At 38.5% G+C, this 20,523-nt stretch overlaps 1 long non-coding RNA gene across 1 annotated transcript; it reads right to left on the reverse strand.

The window, feature by feature from the left end:
- Positions 1–2,581: 2,581 nt before the first annotated feature.
- Positions 2,582–14,928, reverse strand: LOC129635945 (uncharacterized). Its single transcript, XR_008706554.1, has 4 exons — positions 14,619–14,928; positions 10,727–10,839; positions 4,896–5,190; positions 2,582–2,984 (listed from the first exon to the last, which is right to left on the reverse strand). It is a non-coding gene; the product is annotated as an uncharacterized LOC129635945 (long non-coding RNA).
- Positions 14,929–20,523: the final 5,595 nt, after the last annotated feature.

Below are 20,523 nucleotides of genomic sequence, written 5' to 3' on the forward strand. Positions count from 1 at the left end.
ATCATAAAGAACATAATTGGCAGACATTTCTTTTAATTACAAGTACTCTACAGTAAAATAATTTGTCATTTAGTGAATTATGAAAAGTATTAAAAAATCATCACTGTCATAATGATTAAGACATGATATATCATAATATATCAATATATAATACATATAAATTATAATACCTATATTATATATATATATATAAAATAAACATAATTATTTATATAATAAATAATTATTATATAAAAGACAATATATAAAGAATTATTGTGAATCTTTTAGAAATAAAAGTCACTATTCTACATGTGCAAAATATATCAATGAATAAAAAAAGACAAATTACACTTAAAATTTGGCTGAGGGGAATAAATAGAATGCATTAAAAAGAAGGTAATTCTAAGACCTTCCTGCTCCTTCATGGCTCACAGCCTTGTCGTGGAAATGGGTCTTGCATGAATAACTCAGTGGAGCTGCGAGCCATGTTATGCAGGGCCATCCAAAATGGACAGGTCTTTTGAAATGTTCTGGCAAAATGTGGTCCACTGAAGGAGGAAATGGGAAAGCACTCCAGTATTCTTGCTGCCAGAACCCCATAAACAGTATGAAAAAGCAAAAATACATGACACTGGAAGATGAGCCCCTTAGATCAGATACTGTCCAATATTCTACTTGGGAAGAGCAGAGGGCAATTACTTTTAGCTCCACAAGGAATGAAACAGCTAAAAGCCTAACAACATTAAAAATGCTGACATTAAATTTAAAAAATGTTCCCAGGAGGAAAGCTATGAGGAATGTAGACAGCATATTAAAAAGCAGAGACATCACTTTGCCAACAAAGGTCCATACAGTCAATGCTAGAATTTTCTTGGGAGAAATATCAATAACCTCATATATGCAGATGACACCACCCTTATGGCAAAAAGTAAAGAGGTACTAAGGAGCCTCTTAATGAAGGTGAAAGAGATGAGTGAAAAATCTGGCTTAAAACTTAACATTCAAAAAATGAAGATCATGGCATCCACCCCATCACGTCATGGCAAATCAGAAACAATGGAAATAGTGACAGATTTTATCTCCTTGGGCTCTGAAATCACTGCAGGTATTGACTGCAGCCATAAACTTAAAAGAACATTTGCTCCTTGAAAGAAAAGTTCTGACAAACCTAGACAGCATATTAAAAAGCAAAGACATACATGGCTTATAAAGGTTCATATAGTCAAAGCTATGCTTTTACCAGTGGTCATGTGCGGATGTCAGAACTGGATGATAAAGAAGGCTGAGTGTTGAAGAATTGATGCTTTTGAACTGTGGTGTTGGAGAAGACTCCTGAGAGTCCCTTGGACTTCAAGATAAAACAAGTCAATCCTGAAGGAAATCAACTCTGAACATTCATGGGAAGGACTGATGCTGAAGCTGAGGCTCCAGTACTTTGGCCACCTGATGCAAAAACTGACTCATTATGAGAGAACTTGATGTTGGGAAAGATTGAAGACTGAAGGAGAAGGGAACGACAGAGAATGAGATGGTTGGATGGCATTACTGCCTCGAAGGACATGAGTTTGAGCAAGCTCTGAGAGTTGGTGATGGACAGGGAAGCCTGGCTTGCTGCAGTCCCTAGGGTCGCAAAGAGTTGGACATGACTGAACGACTGAACTGCTGAAAAATTAGTGATGTTGAGCATCTTTACATATTTTTAGTGGCCATCTGTATGTCTTATTTTGAGTAATGTTTATTTAGATCACCAGTCCTTTTTTGCCCTATATGTGCTCTTTGTATGTGTTGGAAATTAATATCTTATCAATTATTTTATTTGCAAATATTTTCTAGCACTATCTGGTTTGTCTTTTTAATTTGTTTATGATTTCCTTTGCTTTGAAAAAGATTTTAAGTTTAATTAGGTCCCAATTGCCTGTTTTCTTTTTTCTTTTATTTTCATTACTCTAGGAGACATATATAAATGTAGATATTGCTGCAATGTATGTTCTACCTATGTTTTACTCTAAGAGCCTTATTGTATATAGCCTTATACATAGATCTTTGATCCAATTTGAATTTATTTTTGTATATGATATTAGAGAATAGTCTAATTTTTTTCTTTTACATACAGTTGTCCAGTTTTCCCAGCACCACTTGTTGAAGATACTGCCTTTTATCCATTGTATAGTCTTACCTTCTTTGTAATAGATTAATTGGAAATAAGTATGTGGGATTATTTCTGGGTTCCTGTCCTGTGTTATTGATCTGTATGTCTGTTTTTGTGCCAGTGTCATACAGTTTTGATGACTCTGGCTTTGTAGCATAGTTGGAAGTCAGCAAGCTTGATTCCTTCAACCCATTTTTCTCTCTCAATATTGATGTGTTGATTTGGGGTCTTTTCTGTTTTAAAACAAATTGTTAAAAAAATTTGTTCTAGTTTTGAAAAAAAATCTCATTAGTAATTCTGTAGAGATCTCTTTGAATCTGTAGATCGCTTTGGATAGTACAGTCACTTTGACAATATTGATTCTTCTAATTAAAAATCATGTTATATTTCTCCATTTGTATCATCTTTGATTTCTTTCATCAGTATCTTAGAGTTTTCTGAGTATCGATCTTTTGCCTCATTAGGTAAGGGTTTCCTAGATGTTTTTTTTTTTTCTTTTGGATGTGATAGTAAATAGAATGATTACCTTAATTTTGTTCAGATTTTTCATTTTTAGTGGATAGGAATGCAATAGAAATCTGTGTATTAATTCTGTATCCTGAAACTTAACTAAATTCATTGACCATCTCTTTTAGTTTTATGAAAGTGTCTTTAGAATTTTCAATGTAATTTTCTATGTAAGTTAAGTTTCCCATGTGGTACTAGTGCTAAAGAGCCTGCCTGCCAATGCAGGAGATGTAAGAGAGATGGTTCAGTCCCTATGTTGGCAACATCCCTTGGAAAAGGATTCAGTAATCCACACCAATATTCTTGCTTGGAGAATCCTATGGATGCGGGAGACTGGCAGGATACCCTAGGGTCATAAAGAGTCAGACATGACTGAAGTGATCTAATACACACACATGTATAATATCATGTCATCTACATACAGTGATAGTTTTACTTATTATTTTTCAATTTGGACTCTTTTTATCCCTTTTTCTTCTCTGACTGCCATGACTAGAACTTCCAAAACTATTCTGAAACAAAATGGTGAGAATGGACATTATTGTCTTGCACCTGATCTAACAGGAAATTCCTTTAAATTTACACAATTGCAAATTATGCTTTTTTTATTATTATTATGGCTGACTACTCTTGCTGAGGCATGGGGGAGGAGTGACCCCAAGGTCCCCCATGGCCCAGCAAGAGGCAGAGTACCTACTCTTGAAGGGGCATGCAGAAGACTGTGCCCCAGGGTCCCCCATGGCCCAGCAAGAGGCAAAAGTGTCTATGAAGTTGTCAGAAACTCAGAGAAAACTGCTATGGGAAATCACATTTAATTTCCATCTAAAATAAGACACAAATGGACTTATCCATGAAAGAGAAAGAGATTCATAAATCCAGAAACAAACAGATGGCTGTGTGTGGACTTCCTCATATCTCAGATGGTAAAGATTCTGCCTGCAATGTGGGAGATTCAGGTTCAATCCCTGGGTAAGGAAGATACCCTGGAGAAGGAAATGACAATCCACTGCAGTATTCTTTCCTGGAGAATCCCAGGGACAGAGGAGCCTGGTGGGCTACAGTCTATGGGGTCACAGAGTCAGACATGACTAAGTGACTAACATACACACACACAAAGGATGCCTATGGGGATTTGGTTGTGCTGTCTTACCAGATTGAAGTAGAAATTAAGAAATAAAAATCACTATGTATAATTTAAGAAAAATAATAGAATATCATGTGCAGCAGAGAGAAATACAGCCATGATTTTGCAGTAACTTTAAGTGGTATATATCCATGAAAATATTGAATCATGCTGTACCCCAAAGCAAAGAGAGTAATGTGAATCAACTGTACCTCAGTTGAAAAAGAAAGAGTGGATGGATGGCTATAAACACAAGAAATAATCAAGACTGAAGGTTTGCAAAAATAAAAGTGGGAAAAGTTTAGGAATAGAAACTCCCATCAAGAAATTAATTTGGATTGGATTACTAAAAAAACTCCATTGGTTCATCCACCAGAAAGCACAATATGGAGGACCTTTAAAATATGAAACATGGACGTGCCTGAGGAAACAGCAATCGCGTGCCTGGTCATCCAGTCAGGAAAAAGAAAGGTTTTCGAAGACAAGAGTACCCATGCCATCCCCACTGGATCAATTTCCAAAGGAAGGCCACGGCTGCAACCTAAGTGGACAAGGACACAGAAATGAATAAAGAAAATGGGTTCTATACACACAAAAGTATATGAATCAGCCAACAGGAAGAATGAAACAATGCCATGTTCAGGCATCTGCAAGAAGGTAGAGATGATCATCGCAAGTGAAGTAAGAGAGACACGGAGCAACAAATAGCACATGATCTCATTTGTAAGTAGAATCTAAAAACTGATACATAGGAACTCTTTGAGCCAAGATAAACAGTTCACAGACTTAGAAAAAACTCACCTCTCTTACTGTTAGCAGAGAAGAAAGGCACATAGGAATGTGCTATAGGAATAAGCTACTTGTCTAACGTGCACACTACTGCTTAGAAAATAAGCCCCAAGGACTTATTGGGTAACACTAGGAATGATACTCCACTATCTGTCATAATGTATACAGGACCAGTCCCTGAAATACAGCATATACACATCAATATATGAGTAAATCAAGTGACTATGAATTAAAAAAAAAAAAAAAAGGCTTGTAATTCACCAATACACTCAAGTTCAAATAACTAGATAAACACAATAAATATAGAAACACATGCTGACTCTATTCCCCTCATCCCATAATTACCTTGGCTGGTATCATATCTCTGGAGACTGGGTAGGCTTGAGTCCCAGGCTGGACTGATTGCTTTGGGGTGCAGCGTCCTGGAAGGATGTGGCAGGCAATATGACCCCACAACGTTCCTGGAGTGTCTCTTGCCCTCTGCAGGAGCTCTCAATCTTCAGTACAGGTGAAGTAAATGAAGAGATTTGAATTAACGTAGACACACATATATGTATCCAATAGATGATCCAGAACGACCTACTGACTAACAGGTGGAAGTTTACTGAACACACTGTGATCACCTAGATGGGAACAAGAACTTGAAAGAGAATAGATAAATGTTCATTCATGAATGTATCAAGTTCCTGTAGAACTGAAATACACATAAAATCAGAAATCACTTATATTCCAATATAAAATCACACTGAAATGTTTTAGAAAATGCAGAGGAACCAGAGATTAAATTGCCAACATCCGCTGGATCATCGAAAAAGCAAGAGAGTTCCAGAAAAACATCTATTTCTGCTTTATTGACTATGCCAAAGCCTTTGACTGTGTGGATCACAATAAACTGTGGAAAATTCTGAAAGAGATGGGAATGCCAGACCACCTGACCTGCCTCTTGAGAAATTTGTATGCAGGTCAGGAAGCAACAGTTAGAACTGGACATGGAACAACAGACTGGTTCCAAATAGGAAAAGGAGTACGTCAAGTCTGTATATTGTCACCCAGCTTATTTAACTTATATGCAGAGTACATCATGAGAAATGCTGGGATGGAAGAAGCACAAGCTGAAATCCAGATTGCTGGGAGAAATATCAATAACCTCAGCTATGCAGATGACACCACTCTTATGGCAGAAAGTGAAGAAGAACTAAAGAGCCTCTTGATGAAAGTGAAAGAGGAGAGTGAAAAAGTTGGCTTAAAGCTCAACATTCAGAAAACTAAGATCATGGCATCTGGTCCCATTATTTCATGGCAAACAGATGGGGAAACAGTGGAAACAGTGGCTGACTTTTTTTTGAAGAAGTGAAGAAGTGAAGTCGCTCAGTCGTGTCCAACTCTTTGTGCCTTTTTTTTTTTGGGGGGGGGGGTGCTCCAAAATCACTGTGGATGGTGATTGTAGCCATGAAATTAAAAGACACTTACTCCTTGGAAGGAAAGTTATGACCAACCTATACAGCATATTAAAAAGCAGAGACATTACTTTGTCAACAAAGGTCCATCTAGTCAAAGCTATGCCTTGTCCAGTAGTCATGTATGGATGTGAGAGTTGGACTATAAAGAAAGCTGAGCACCAAAGAATTGATGTGGTGTTGGAGAAGACTCTTGAGAGTCCCTTGGACTGCAAGGAGATCCAACCAGTCCATTCTGAAGGAAATCAGCCCTGGGATTTCTTTGGAAGGAATGATGCTAAAGCTGAAACTCCAGTACTTTGGCCACTTCATGAGAAGAGTTGACTCATTGGAAAAGACTCTGATGCTGGGAGGGATTGGGGTCAGGAGGAGAAGGGGATGACAGAGGATGAGATGGCTGGATGGCATCACTGACTCGATGGACGTGAGTCTGAGTGAACTCCAGGAGTTGGTGATGGACAGGGAGGCCTGGCGTGTTGCGATTCATGGGGTAGCAAAGAGTCGGACATGACTGAGTGACTGAACTGAACTGAACTGATGGGAAGCTTATTAAAACAAACAAAACAAGAATGAGGTTAGAATACTCTAACACCATACATGAAATGAAATCCAAATCATAAATATCCAAATGTCAGGAGGGATTTTATGAAACTCAAGGAAAACATAGGGAAGGCATGTGAGGATATAAACTACAAGTTCTTTCTGGGTTTGAATGACTTTATTGCAAGGTCTTTAGGAGCCCATCTCCTAGGACAATGAGAAATAAACCAAAACTAGGAAAACATGATTTCAAAGCAGGTGTTCGAAAAAGGAAATCTTCAGGAATGAAGGAGACAACCTGGAATGCAAAGAACTATTTGTAAACCAAGATACCCACAAGCAATTCATCTCTAAAACCAACAAAAAACTTACAGTATGGTAATATTTCAATAAAGTAGATTCTGTAAAAATATTGCATCCTTCTATTATTGTTCAGTTCAATTGCTCAGTCATGTCTGACTCTTTGCAACCTCATGGACTGCTGCACGCCTGGCTTCCCTGTCCATCACCAACTCCTGCAGTTTACTCAAACTCATGTCCATTGAGTCGATGATGCCATCCAACCATCTTATTCTCCTCCTGCCTTCAATCTTTCCCAGCATCAGAGGAGTCAGTTCTTTGCATCAGGTGGCCAAAATATTGATGTTTCAGCATTAGTCCTTCCAGTGAGTATTCATGGTTGATTGCCTTTAGGATTGACTGATTTGATCTCCTTGCAGTTCAAGAGACTCTCAATTCTTGGGTACTCAGCTTTCTTTATGGTCCAACTCTCACATCCATACATAACCACTGGAAAAACCATAGCTTTGACTAGATGGACCTTTGTTGGCAAATTAATGTCTCTGCTTTTCAATATGCTGTCTATGTTGGTCATAGCTTTTCTTCTAAGGAGCAAGTGTCTTTTAATTTCATGGCTGCAGTCACCATCTGCAGTGATTTTGGAGCCCAAGAAAATAAAGTCTGACACGGTTTCCATTTTTTCCCCATCTTTTCCATGAAGTGATGTGACAGGATCCCATGATCTTAGTTTTCTGAATGTTGAGTTTTAAGCCAGCTTTTTCATTCTTTCACTTTCATCAAGAGGCTCTGTAATTCCTCTTTGCTTTCTGCCACAACTTTCCCTAAAGTGAAAGTGGAAGTCGCTCAGTTGGGTCTGACTCTTTGTGACTCCATGGACTATAGAGTCCTTGGTATTCTCTAGGCCAGAATACTGGAGGGTAGCCTTTCCCTTCTCCAGGGGATCAACCCAGGGATCAAACCCACGTCTCCCACATTGCAGGCGGATTTTTTACTAGCTGAGCCACAAGGGAAGGTTCTACTTATCTCAGAAACTAAAGGTAGGACTGAACACTGCTGACACCTTGAGGACAGTTTTTGTAACTAAAACTTTATCTCTGGTGGTCACTGGCACCTCAATTCACAAGGGCTGAGATTCTGTTAATGACAGATGCCCTCAGGAAATGTCCTGGGGTGCGTATTGGAGAAATAAATTCCAAGCACATTTGACTTTCAGGAATCCAATTTTCAAACTTAAAGTGTCCTGACACCTTTTAAGGGGGGAAAAAAAAAGACAAAATAATCCTCCAGAACAGGACAAGATGCTAACTAAGGATCCCAAATTCCTGCCGGAATGCCAATCAAAATGATGGTGGGAAATAAATCCCACCAGTTACAATCACCATCATCACAAATTTACAAACAATAAATGCAGGTGGGAGCCTGGAGGAAAAAGAATGCCCCTAAGCTGTCTGTGGGAACATTCTTTGGCAATAGTCAGCATAATGGAAAGTCTCTTAATGACTGAAAAAAACAACAACAACAACAAAAAAAACAACCTCTCAGAGAGATCAAAACGAGGATCTGACATCCCCACACCTTGGCCTATATCCTGAGAAAGCCACTGATGAAAAGGTGCATGAACCCAAGGTACACTGCAGCACTGCTTCTGTTACCTAGTCCTGGCTCGCTCTGCTCACTGCAAGACAGTCCAAAGAATTTGAGAGACATCAGCGCTTGAGGCAAGGAAAAGACTTTAATAGAGGAGTCGGCTGACCAAGAAGATGGCAGGCTAGTGCCTTGAAATAACCATCTTGTCAGGGCCTGATTGCCAGGTTCTTTTATGGGTCAGAAATGAGGGGGGAGATGAGAAAACAATATAAAAAGACTATTCAGTCCTTGCAAATGTCCCCTAGAATAGCAAGCGATTGTCTGAATCTACCCTTTGGAACTCAGAGAAGGTCAAGGAGGTTGAATGAAGCCCATATCCTACAGACAAGAAATGGAGAACACAGAACAGATCTCTACTCCAGAACCCCACTCCAGAACCCCACAGAGTTTTACTCAGTTTTAATTTAGAGAACTAGGCAACTATGACTGTGATAACTTCCTGTCAAAATGGAGCATAGGACTGCCTCAGCTTGGAGAAGAGACACTGAATTGGAAGTATTTCTGAGTTCTAAGTTTTAGATTTGAGTCTTGTATGATTAAAATCTCAATCTCTTGGTCTGCCATTTTGGTGTAACAAACCCAATTAGAAGTAGTTGGAGGAGTGATAACTGGAATTTAGTAGACAAAATAAATCTCATTTTTTTTTTTTTTTTTTTTTTTTTTTAGAAGAATAGGCCTGAAACCCAGTCTGGACCTGGCACTTCAGGGAGACTTGTAGCCAGGTAGCCAGTTGCCTAGTTTGTATAAAAAGTAAGGTTGCAGTTACTAGCTTCCAGCAGACATTGTTTTGAGAATGGTGGCATCCAAGCCTGACACGACTCAGAAAACTCAAGTGTTTAGCAATACAAGGTCTAATCTGAAAGTACACCTATAGCAAAACCTAGTTATTTCCCAGGATATCTGAACCATAGCTACTCTAATAGCCAAAGCAGATTTCACCATTAATGACATCAGTGTTTTTCTAGGTATGAGAAGATACAAGAATTGGGACTCATAACATCTTTTCTTGAAAAGATTTAACTATCTGAAGACCTGTTCTGCCAGTTTTTTCCAGAGCACAGAGTGTCTGATTCTTGTTTATCACCCTGAACTCCTTTTAGGGGCATTGAAAGTCAGCAGTTGCAGCGGCCATGATTTAATCTTTGTAGATGTAGATGGCAAGTGTCAGTCTTCAGTTGGCAGAGCCCCTTTTTGCTCATAAACTTGACCATGATTTTGAGGGGGGCATTTCATGACCATTTTATCCCATGGTGTTGAGAACGTCCATTCTCAGGTTTGGCAAAGGTTTTGTTGACAGGCCACTCAATGTGCTGTTACTGGACTAGGCCATAAAGCAGTATCCAAAATTTTCTGGACCACCTGTCTATTAGCCTCTTGGTCCAGGAAAATATTTCTTCTTGTTGTTTCTTCCCATATCTAGAGTTACTGTTACCATCATCTATCTCATATGGGACTATATACTATTTTATTAGAGGCCTCAGACACACATTTGACAGTGTAAGAAACAGCACTTTTGTAAAACAGGTGAAATACAAATAACATAGCTCAGCAGTATTAGTAAAGTCACAAGTAAGACTTAAGAGCTTCCATTAGATGTAGCCCAGTAGATCTTAGGTCATCTGACTTAGTCTGCTTTGTAGAATCTTTATTTTCCAGGGAAATTAAATATTGGCACCGTCCATAAGGCACATAGCCCAGTTTTCTAGTATCACTAGACTGATTGTGCTTAGTATGATTTAATTGTTTCCAACACAGAGGAGACTTTAAACCTAAATTACCATATCCTGGTGTTAGCTATATAAATCTATCCCATAATTGTGGGAGATTTTTTCCTCCTTTGTTGAAACCTTTTTTGTTGTTCTGATTGAGCTTGAGTAATAGAAAAAAGCTCAAATTTATGGCCAGAGTCAGAGCAGGCATTATTAATTGGCCTGGTGTGGGGATCCCATCCAGTAATATCACACTGACCTGAATATGACTATAATTTTTTTTTAAAGTAAATTTTCTCAGGGCCAACCAGTTAGAGTCTTGTAGTAGGGAAATTTACCAAGGTAACCCAGAACTAGACACAGGTAATTGGCCACAAACCCAACAACTGAATTGATTTCTAAAACTAGCATAGACTAAGGCCTATGATAGAAAAGCATTTGATTTATACGTAAAGGTCTAAGAAGTCAAGAAAACATAAATGATCATACAAATCAGGTCCAGCATCTTGGGTAAGCTGTCTACCTCTGATGTTGTTGTCTTCTCATCCTGGTGCAGTGTAGTTTCTCTTGCTTGAGCATCATTTTAAGGTGAGATCAGGTCAGCTGTCTTCTCTATAGACCAATCCAGTGTCCAGCCTTTGGAAGTGGGAATTAATCTAAGAGTTAATTTCCCTTCAGTTTCATCGTGTATGAGTTAGTTAAGAGTAACTGATAAAGAAGTCCTTCCATCCAGGTTGGAGACAGTCCCTTAAATTATGTCTTTTTCCAGTCCTGGTTGCAGGTCATGAGGCATCTGATCTTTATCCAAAGATAGATTACTGAGATAAGCTTCAGAAACAAACTTAGGGTGTTCTTTAAGAATTTAATTAAATTTTATATTAATATCACATAACAGCAAAGAATTATCTAAGAGATGAGTCTTACTAGATGCAGACCTCCATTAACAAACTGGGATTTAATATTTTTTTGAAATATCTTTTTTTCCCTACAGTTACCCTCATTTTTATCAAATATAAACAAATTAAGGCTAATTTGTTAGCAAAATAGGTCTGTTCTCACTAATTTTGGTCTGATGATTTATATAACCATAATTGATTATAGACATTTTTATTTTGCTGAAACATTTATAGAGTCTCAGACGGAACTTTTAAAATAAAACAGGGCTGGGAAACTCACACCAAATGCTTATCACAGATTTTGCCTAACAAATATAGGTGAATTTTTCCCTTTTTAAGGTCTCAAAAATTTCTTGAGATTTTTGTACCCGTGAGATAACCTTCTTAACTCATTTGATAAACTTACTGGAAGCCTAAGACTTTCCAATTTTTGGAGGAGTCAGATAGAGAGAAAATATAATTGTTTTGTTTATAACATTTAATTTTACCAAAGTATTGTCATAATTAGTTTGAGAGGAAGGTTTTCCCTACTCCCTGAAAACCTAAGAGTCAAACCTGTAATTTTTCAGATAGAAATCATAAAAGTTATAAGCATATTTGCTGGTTCATGCAATCTTTTTGTTAACTTTGTGAAGGCATCATGTTTTCCATTAGAATACCAGGACATATCAGAATGTTAAGAACTCCATATAATTTCTAGGATATCTGTATTAATAATTTTACCATATATTATAACATGAGCGGATTTATTACTCATTTGACAATCTTTTTAATGTAATTTAACCAACCAAATAAACACAGTTTAATATCTCTTTTTGGGATGTTTCAGGGCCCCTCTGAAGCCCCCCAAAGTTAGCTAGAGGTCAAAAGAACTTCAAAAGAATTCTATTTAGGAAGTTTTATCGAAAAGATCAAGTAAAAGGGTTTAGAACATTTGGTCAGATTTAGTCAATGTTGATGGGTGTATCATTTAGCTTGTTGATATGTCACAATAGGCCTAAATACCAAGGCCCAAGGTCTAGTGAAAGTCAGCACCGCCATCTTGGACCTAGTTGACTCTAACCACTTTTCTTATGGCTGTGTCATTTCTAACAAAATCCATTTATCTAACTAACTGTAATCTAATTTTAGAAAATCCTGATCATGCATAACTCTTTTTAGTATTTTTTCATAACTTTTTCTTTTCTTTTCTTTTTACTGAAAACACACTTCCTACTTTCCTTTAGCAACCAAGAATTAACTTTTATATTAGCATTTTATAGATTGGTGAGCATAAATACCAGTGATAATTTATAAAATCCTTGCTTTCTTAGAACATTTTAGGATGGCATCAAACATTATTCATTTATAGTCTCAAATCTCTTTAGTTTCTCTGTAAAAGCAAATTAGTGTTTAGTAGTAAATGTTTCAAAATCTTATTTTATTTGGAAATGACATAACTATTTAACAGACTTCCAACACTTAACACACTTGGCAAAACTCTTAGAAATTTAAGGTACGCCAATTTTAGACATATTTCTAGAGAATAATTATTTTTAATAGAGTTCATATAAAAGCTCATACCTCATTTACATTTTTTTAGAAGTTTCTTCACTCGAGGTAATTTCCTTGTTGACAAACTTGTAACAGATATAATATTTAACTTATATTGGAAGAAGCACAAGCTGGAATCAAGATTGCCAGGAGAAATACCAATAACCTCAGATATGCAGATGACACCACCCTTATGGCAGAAGGTGAAGAAGAACTAAAGAGCCTCTTGATGAAAGTGAAAGTGGAGAGTGAAAAAGTTGGCTTAAAGCTCAACATTCAGAAAACGAAGATCATGGCATCTGGTCCCATCACTTCATGGGAAATAGATGGGGAAACAGTGGAAACAGTATCAGACTTTCTTTTTTTGGGCTCCAAAATCACTACAGATGGTGACTGCAGCCATGAAATTAAAAGACGCTTACTCCTTGGAAGGAAAGTTATGATCAACCTAGATAGCATATTGAAAAGCAGAGACATTACTTTGCCAACAAAGGTCTGTCTAGTCAAGGCTATGGTTTTTCCTGTGGTCATGTATGGATGTGAAAGTTGAACTGTGAAGAAAGCTGAGCGCCGAAGAATTGATGCTTTTAAACTGTGGTGTTGGAGAAGACTCTTGAGAGTCTCTTCGACTGCAAGGAGATCCAACCAGTCCATTCTGAAGGAGATCAGCCCTGGGATTTCTTTGGAAGGAATGATGCTAAAGCTGAAACTCCAGTACTTTGGCCACCTCATGTGAAGAGTTGACTCATTGGAAAAGACTCTGATGCTGGGAGGGATTGGGGGCAGGGGGAGAAGGGGACAACAGAGTATGAGATGGCTGGATGGCATCACTGACTCAATGGACATGAGTCTGAGTGAACTCCAGGAGTTGGTGATGGACAGGGAGGCCTGGCGTGCTGCGATTCATGGGGTTGCAAAGAGTCGGACACGACTGAGTGACTGAACTGAACTGAACTGAAACCTAGGTACAATGAAAATATTTTACTTAATGTTAGTTACTCTAAGACATATCTATATTAAATAGGTCAACAAACAAACATTAATATCAGGTATTTAATACTGAATATTTCCCAGTTCACATGAACCTGGAATTTATTAATTTAAAATTGTTTGATTTGTAAGTGCTTACCTTTTTTTAAGCCAATTAAATAGAGCTCATCTACAAATTAACCTCAAAAATATTAGACAGACAGTGCAAGATCTAGCTTCATTATCTAAGTTTAGTCGTGAATTAGATATTACAATATAAAATTTATTCATTTATTTAAAAAACAGTTGAAATATATAAAAATTTTAAAGTCTTTTTCCCCTTTACCCTCAGTCTCAGGAGTTAGAGATGGTCTAGATAAGTGTTCCTGAGAGCGCTTGTCTCAAGGCACATGGAAAGAAAATCAAGTTCTAACAAAATGGCAGCAGGTCTAAACCAAATGGTGGCCAGACAAAGCAAAATGGCCATCAAAAATCACAACACAGAACACAGAGTTAAAACACACACATATAAACCTGGAAGTCCTCATCAGACACTCCCTTAAATACAAGAATACAGTCTCTCAGAAAACCTTCTACAGAGACACAGAACTTCAGATCCAAGTACTAACATCTTCAAAGATTTCAAAGGGAGGAAAGGAAGCCAGGTTGAAAGAAGAAGGGGGAGGAGGCGGGAGGGGGGGCAAAAGAGGTGGCCTTACAGATGTCTCCTGCCACCTACAGATAGCCAGGTGTTATGGGACTTTACCCTGGGCCTCCAGAGAAGGGAGGACTGGAACTCGGCCCTACCAGAAATCAGACCAGACCAGAACCAGAATTTGAATTCTCTGCCAAGAGGAGGTGATCAATCTCCAATCCTCAGCTCAGGCTGAGGGCCGTTCGACCAGAGTCCTGCGTCCAGGACTGGGGGACTAGAAAAATGGGGAAGGATAGGAAGGGTTAAGGAGAGGAAAGAGAGAGGAAAGGGGAGAGAGGTCAATAAAGTCTCTTGTTCCTTACCCAGTTGGGGCACTCTGGCCAGTTGTCCACATCAGGAGGAGACCAGGGACAAAAGGGTCCCAGTTGCGGCTGCTGGGTCTGGTTCATTGGCAGGCAAGCTGGCCCCTGAGTACCCCGAGTGGTCAGGATGTCAGTCTCAGCAAAGAAGAGTCCCCGCCAGAGTCACCATTTGTTTCAGGAAGGTGGACCCCTTCCAGGGCCTGAAACTGGGCTCTTATCTAACACTTGGAAATGAATTGTCCGAGGAGACACATGTACTGACAAAACAAGAGATTTTATTGCGAAAGGGCACCCGGGTGCGGAGTAGTAGGGTAAGGGAACCCAGGAGAACTGCTCTGCCGCATGGCTCTCAATATAGGGTTTTATGGTGATGGGATTAGTTTCTGGGTGGTCTTTGGCCAATCATTCTAATTTAGAGGCTTTCCTGGTGGCGCACGCATTTCTCAGCCAAGATGAATGCTAGCGAGAGGGATTCTGGGAAGTGAACAGACATGCGGTGTCTCCTTTCAACCTTTCCTGGACTCTTCTGGTTGGTGGTGGCTTATTAGTTCTGTATTTCTTATCAGGATTTCCTGTCATAAAACAACTCATGCAAATGGTTACTATGGTGCCTGGCCAGGGTAGGCGGTTTCAATCAGTGTGCTTCCCCTAACACAATGACTATTCAAGACTACTTTCCTTCAGGATTGACTGGTTTGATCTCCTTGCAATACAAGAGACTCTCAAAGGTCTTCTCCAACACCACAGTTCAAAAGCATCAATTCTTCGGCGCTCAGCTTTATTTATAGTCCAACTCTCACATTCATACATAACTACTGGGAAAACCATATCTTTGACTAGATGGACCTTTGCTGGCAAAGTGATTTCTCTCCTTTTTAATATGCTGTCTAGTTTTTTCATAGCTTTTCTTCCAAGGAGCAAGTTTCTTTTTATTTCATGCCTGCAGTCACCATCTGCAGTGATTTTGGAGCCCCCCAAAATAAAGTCTGTCACTCTTTCCACTGTTTCCCCATCTATTTGCCATGAAGTGATGGGACCAGATGCCATGATCTTTGTTTTCTGATTGTTGAGTTTTAAGCCAATATTTTCACTCTCCTCTTTGATTTTCATTTTCCTCAAGAGGGTCTTTAGTTCTTCTTCACTTTCTGCCATAAGGGTGGTGTCATCTGCATATCTGAGGTTATTGGTATTTCTCCTGGCAATCTTGATTCCAGCTTGTGCTTCATCTGGTCCAACATTCCTAATGATATACTCCACATATAAGTTAAATGAGCAGGGTGACAATATACAGCCTTGACGTACTCCTTTTCCTATCTGGAACCAGTCTGTTGTTCCATGTCCAGTTCTAACTGTTGCTTCCTGACCTGCATACAGATTTCTCAGGAGGCAAGTCAGGTGGTCTGGTATTCCCATCTCTTTCAGAATTTTCCTTAAAACCCGTGTCTCCTGAATTGGCAGGTTTGTGAGGCCTTCCTCAGAACTTGCAGAACATCAGAACTTGCACATTTCTGACTTACTGGATTCTGCTGTTTCACACAACAACTCAAATAGGTCCAACAACACTGTCTAGTACAAGCATGTCAAGGGCATGCCTGGGGTTCAGAAAATGGAGTGTCCTATCTGCCCACTAGAATGTACAGTTCATGGGATGGGAAACTGCCTGGCTCATTACACAATATTTCCTCAATAAATACTAGAGTGGCCTTTTCCACCATGTTTCTTTTTTTTGAACTTGCACTTATCTCACATTTAAGCAAAGTGTTACTTGCCCTTTTCCCTCTTTTGCTTTATTTACCACAACAAAACTCCTCTCCAAGTCTTCTATTCTTAAATTCTTTATCATATCCAGTCCTAGTCTTCCTATATAGAGCCTTAGTTGCCATATTCAGAGCTAACAACTAAATAAAAATTAGGGGGAAAAAAATTCTTCTCCCAGTGCAAGGGGTTTGGGTTCAATCCCTGGTCAGGGAACTAGATCCCACATGTCACAAACAAGACCAGGTGCAGAAAAATAAATAAAAATTAAAAATTAAATAAAAATTTCTATTTCTTATGAGATTGTTTCAGAAACATTTCAGACCTGTGATACTGTATTTTCAAACAGTATGTAAGATGGGTTTTACAATAATCAATGCTATAGCTTCATAGAGTATGATGTTGAGAGTAATCCTCACCAAAGACCAGATAGGTCTTAAATGATATGACATTGTTGAATTTACCACCGTCCAGTACAGGTCTTCTTTTGTGTCTGTATTACAGTAGTAAAATGTATAAATGAAAGCATAAAGATGCCACAATAAGAATAAAATAAGTAAGAACTATGGTCAAGAACCGTGGTCAAGTCCCTCCGTAGTTTCTCTGGACTAGAGCTCCTCCAGGCTCCACCTGCGCCCCGGTCCCACTCCAGCTCCTCAGGACGCCGCGCTTCCTCACTTCCTGCCAGCTTTTCAGATGAATTCAGGAGCCCTCTTGCAGCCCCTCGTAACAGTCATGAGCAACGGTGCAAGTGAGGCGAGTGTGTGCTGTGCTTACATTTTAAAAGAGAAAATTACAAATGCCAATAAACTATCAAATAGTATGTGAATCTTCAAGACGAGACTTTAAAATATGTGAAATTATGAGCACTATGTGACTGAAATTTGACAAAATATCCAAGACTGCTGACTCTCACTGCACAGCTTTCGTGTTCTGTTGAAGAGAAGGGATATTTATATAAATAATTGAAAGCAGTGATTTTGCTAAAATGAAGGTAATAAAAGTTTACAAAATATGACTCAATTTTTTCGATCTAAACATTACTTTCCCTTCAATAGATCACCTCGATTTGTTCAATCAAAATTATATTACTTCGACATTATCTTTAAAATTAAAAGATAAAATAGAATGAACAATATAAAGAAATCAGAATGACTTAAACTAAGCTGAATATAAATGCTTTTGAAAATGTAATTAAATCTTATTTATTTTTATAAAGATAAGACTAATGCTTATCTAGTTTAATATCATTTACCTGCCAAAATAAATGACGGATGTAACACTCCACTCATATTTCATCTAAAGCTACCAGTTTGAGAATGGTGCTAGTTGTTTAACATGGTAAACTATTTGTAAAGTATTGTGGCCCTTTAAGACTATGAATTTTATGATAATTTGGGAGAAAGTTATACTTTATCCTTTTTCCACTTTTCCATTTTGTTGGCATTTTCCATTACTTCTTTCAGAATGACTCGATTGATTTATTTATATAGATCCTGTGCCGTTCTTGTGGACATTGTTTATAAGCATTTTATTATTGCTCTATGTATCATGGAAAGATTGTTTCACAATTCTATTTCTAGGCATGCTTGCTATCCTATAGATAAACTATTGATTTTTTAAACTTATTTATTTTGATTGGAGGCTAATTACCTTATAATATTGTGGTGCTTTTGTGTCAACTTTAGGCTTTAGCACAATACCGTCAAAAACATCCTGGAAAATACTCTGGCAGAATCTTGACAGCCCAGACAGGTAGAGTGGAGTGACGGGTTTGCAGCGTCTGACTAGGTGACAGATTCTCAGATGAGTCTTGTGAGATGGGGAACTCCTAGGGACCCGGCAGTGTGTGAGATACAATAGCTTTATACTCATGTGCATATGAGACCAAGTTCTGAGCCAAGTTTGCTCAACAGTCTTGATAATTCAGGTGCTTTTGCTGATTTACAGTTGATTCCAAGGCAAGGTATTTCCCAGAGCCCGACTTGCCCTGTCTTTCATTTTCATCAGCCTTCACATAGTGACAGGAATGTATCTTGGGGTGCATAGTTTCTAATCATGGGGAAAACCAAAATCACATGGGTTTAGGCTCCCAGCTCCTCCCCCTTGACATCTTTGTCAGCTCAGGTTGGAGACTGCAACACCATTGTCTGCAAACAAGCGATTTCCATCTTCACTGCTTTTTGGAGAGCTGGGCATGTATAATAAGGCTCTGCTGGCAGTTTTCCAGAATCTATTACTGTCAGATTTGCTATTTCCTTTTGCTCAAAGATCACTTGTTGGATCACTTGAAGGGACAAAGTTCATTTCTCAGTATTTTGGACTTTGGTGATGACTGATCTGAGCAAAGCGACATGGAATAATATAAAGAAAGGCATGTCTTAGGGTTTGTAGTCGTGTATTCAGCAGAAGCTAAGGGTGTGCAAGCTCTATCTCTGTGAAACATGGGCTACAAAGTTGCCAGGTGTTGTTATTGTTCAGGCAGACATCTTCATGTCTAGGTTTGATGGGAGTTTTATTTTTCTGGCCACTTGACCCAGTGTTTTGTCACTTATAAAGCACTTATTGCTTGATTCCAATTACACAGAAAACTACCTTTCTTACTGTAATGAACTAGCATCAAAGAAAGCTGGTTATCATTCAAAGGAACACAAGTAAAAACATTATCCTGAATGTGCATCTTAATCAAAAGACACACAAAGGAGTGACTCAAAGCATCACAAGAAAAATTAAAGATGAGAAACACATACACATTGTAAATAAGAACTTTGAGTATCTGTTAATAATCTAGATTCTTAAGTAAATGCAGAAGAGAGTGAGGATGCAGGGAGACAACTCGGGAGAGCAGACTGAAAGAGGACAAACGGCCTCTGATATTGGGAAATTGCTTCCTGGGTCTTCTGCAGAAGTTGTCTTCTGGATGTGTCATCTTGGTTGGTGTTCTGGGATTAGGTTTACGGCCCTTGAAAAACCATCTATAAACTTCTTGAGATCTCTGGACCCTTTAACTTAAAGACATATACTCACTCCTGCTAAAAGTGGAGGGGGCAGTTTTCGAGTAGAGACCAGGAGTAGCTTCGGTGACAGCTGGAGGCATTTTGAGAAGAAGCCACAGAAATTCAGACCATGAAGACCAAGGTACGTCCCAAGAGATCTTAACAAGACACTCTGAATTTATGAGAGTACGAACAAAAGACAACTAGATTTTTTTCTTTTTGGCTTGAGAAAAGTTGAGAAAGTGAAAGTGTTAGTCGCTTAGTCGTGTTTGACTCTTTGCAAACCTGTGGACTGTAGCCCTCCAGGCAAGAATACTGGTGTGGGTTGCTATTTGTAAAATTTTAATGAGCTGTAATTAATAATTTATGCAAATTTCCACAATGTAAGCATGTTATGATTAAGCATGAATTTAAGTGTGATTGACCCTTACTGTCATATATTGAAAAGTCCTGCCTACCTCCGGGGATACATGAATGTGAAATTTAAAGCCTAACTTCAAAAGATATTTGAAGCAGTATCAACTTCCCCTACTCAAAGAAAAAGAAACTTAAATTTATTTAAACAGTGTATTAATCTGATTGCCAGAGTGTGTTAAAGGCCAAGAGACTAGTGTTCTAGATTGATCCTGGGGGCTTCTCTGTTGGCTCAGTGGTAAAGAATCCACCTGCCAATGCAGGAGACATGATTTTGATCCCTGGTCCAGGAAGATCCCACATGCTGTAGAGCAACTAAGCCACAACTATTGAGCCGGTGCTCTGGAATCCAGGAACCATGACAAGAGAAGCCACAACTAGAAGAAAAGCCCACACAGCAATAAAGACCCAGCACAGCCATAAACAAATAAATAAGAAAAAAAAATTTAAAAGATTCTGTATTGTACAGTAGGTTCTCATTAATTATCTATTTTATTCTTAGCATCAGTAGTGTGTATATGTCAATCCAAATCTCCCAAATCATCCCACCCCTCTGTCCCCCTTGAAATGCAAACAAAGAGGGGATATAGTTACACATATACATTCAGCTGTATGTATAACTATATCCTCTCTCTTTTTTTTTTATTTTGAATCCCCTCTTTTTTTTGAAATGTGCAAACTCTTATGTTTGCTGTACAGTAGAAATGAACAGAACATTGTAAGGCAATTATACTCCAAGA

This window comes from Bubalus kerabau, chromosome 21, assembly GCF_029407905.1.
Source record: "Bubalus kerabau isolate K-KA32 ecotype Philippines breed swamp buffalo chromosome 21, PCC_UOA_SB_1v2, whole genome shotgun sequence".
Taxonomy (NCBI): Eukaryota; Metazoa; Chordata; class Mammalia; order Artiodactyla; family Bovidae; genus Bubalus; species Bubalus kerabau.